We start from the raw sequence: 2,616 nt of genomic DNA on the forward strand, positions 1-2,616 counted from the left end.
CCCAGGGGATGGGGCATTCAGCCAGGATTACACCTAGTTCAAGTCTCCCTTCCTCCTGAGGTGGAGAAGGGGTTTGAACAAGGTCTGACCACTTGGCTACAGAATGATTTTAACTCTTTCTCTGGCCCAGTTAATATCGATTTATTCAATTGTTTGTTTAAAGTGGAACAACTTCAATAGGTGAGACTGAGAGAGACCCATATTGGATTACCCCGTAGAGCTGTGTGGGCACTCACCTGAGGGGGCAGATCACTGCTCAAATCCTTTTGCTTCATCAGGAGGAGGGGGGACTTGCCCTAGGGTCTCCCACGTGCAGGATGAGCGCCCTAGTCATTAAGCTAAGGGTTTTAAGGAAGGGCCTCCTACAGCAGCCTTGCCCTGCAACCTTAACTCTGCCCTTTGCCTATTAATGGCCTTGTCTTCACTAGATTTTACTTTGTGTTAGTTACCATGTAGCATTAGCGAACACGACATAAGAACACCTCCTGTTACCTATGTCTGGGCTGCCTGGCCTCGACCACTTCACCACTCTGCACAAAGCTGCCCTGTGTTCCCACTCCTTGTCCTACGGATCCCTCTGGAACATCTGCCCTTCAGTGCACTGGGTCTCCCACTGTTACAATGTACCCATGGTCACAGACCATTGTGCTCCTCTCTTTGCACAACCCACATAGGTCAGCCCAGACCTGCAGGGGCCAGGCCTTTTGGGTGCAGATGCCCCACTTTTCACATTGCAGCAAGACCACCTACTGCAAGCAATCCCTGACCAATCACTGCAGCCATCCCTAGTGCAGCAGGGGGCGTTTGGAACGGCTGCAGCGAGAATATGCCCGGGGGGCCCCACATCAACGGCACATTTCCTCTGCCTTGTTACAGGGCAGCGCATGCAGGAGTCCACCTGCGGTACATTCCCTGTGGCTCGGGACAAAGTGAAGGTTGCAGTGCAGGGCTGATGTACCAGGTGTGACAAAGTTGGGGATTTTTGTAGTGTTTTACATGAATAGTGTGTGTGCCTCAGTTTCCCTTTGTGCTGCATTTTTAACAAGGTGGTGGGAGAGGGTTTGTTGTTGCAGAGGACCAGGTGTGACCTCACCTAGCAGCTGGGGCCCCGGCAGCCAGTTCTGGCCAGTGGGAAGACAATGGGCTGAGGAGAAAGGACTCCGGTGACCTCACCAACCAGGTCCAGCAGAGGAGGAGAGAGGGCCTCAGCGACTTGTTTACCTGGGATGGAAGACAAAGGACAGGGGAGGAGCGGTTGGGGCCAGTGATATAGCATGCCTTGCCTGGAAGGAGGAGGCTTCTGGACTGGAGAGAGAGCAGCCAGAGCCCACCTGGAGCCTGGACAGACCTAGATGTACTGTGCTGAAGGAGGCTAGGCCTGAGGGCCCGGAGAGTTTCCTGTGCTTTGTTCAGACGTTCAATAAGCCCTTCTGTTTTACGCTGGCTGAGAGTCACTCCAGTCTAGAGATCATGGTTGCATTTTTCCCTCTGGGTGTGGAGGCCTCAGGGGTTCAGAGTGAGTGGACTCCCCAAGGAGGCCCACGGCGAGAGACAGGCGTGCTTAGGGTTCAGAGAGACATGGTTCCAGGAGGCGGTGGGGCCTACGGTTTAACCCCCGAGACAAAGTGGAACCCCCAGAAGGGCTGTCCCTCTGAATGGGGTTCCTCCCAGGGACGTATGGAGCCAAGAGAAAGCATGAGTCTGTGACATCAGGATTCAGTGTCCCCTGGGTTTCAGCGTGTTCAGGCTGGGTGCATTTGACATTCCAGACAGGTATGACATGCTGCTAGACAACTCTAACTCTGCATTAATGAAGTTTGGGCCAGTGAATTTTCAGAGGCGCTGAGCACCCAGCTCTCCCATTGGCTTCAGCTACTCAACACCTCCAAAAATCAGGCCCACGATTTTTCAAGAGGGGCTGGCGAAACCTGAGACTGCAAATCTAGCAACCACCTCTGTTGCCTAAGGAGGTGGAGCAGCCCAGTTGCGCTCATTGTAACCACACAAGCCACTTCTGGACCTCTTCTCCCTCCATTTAGCATCTGCTCTAGTTCGAACAGAAATTCATTCAGGGGAGTTACGTGACCTATGTAATGCAGCAGGTCAGACTATACGAGCACAGTGGTCCCTTCTGGGCATAGAATCTATTAATATGTTGTGGCTTGTTCTAGATGGTAATGAATGCTTCAGGGCAGGGACTGTCTTCCCTGTGCCTGTACATAGCCCAGCCCCATGTTCTCTAATGTTTTCATAGTATGGGCTGTTTTAGTAGAGTCTGCCAGGGACCTCCCTGCCAGGGCCCATTCCGTGACTCCCTCTGGCAAGGGATTACTCTGGTAGAAAAAAGAACAGGAGGACTTGCGGCACCTTAGAGACTAACCAATTTATTTGAGCATCAGCTTTCTTGAGCTACAGCTCACTTCATCGGATGCTGTAGTTCAGGAAAGCTCATGCTCAAATAAATTGGTTAGTCGCTAAGGTGCCACAAGTCCTCCTGTTCTTTTTGCGGATACCGACTAACACGGCTCCTCCCCTGGCCTTGCGGCAAGTGCTAAAGTGACAACTTGTCCTCTGCAGGAGCCTCTGACCTCGCACCTACTCAAAGCCAGTGAAAGG

Source organism: Lepidochelys kempii, chromosome 23 (assembly GCF_965140265.1).
Source record: "Lepidochelys kempii isolate rLepKem1 chromosome 23, rLepKem1.hap2, whole genome shotgun sequence".
In the NCBI taxonomy this organism is placed as follows: Eukaryota; Metazoa; Chordata; order Testudines; family Cheloniidae; genus Lepidochelys; species Lepidochelys kempii.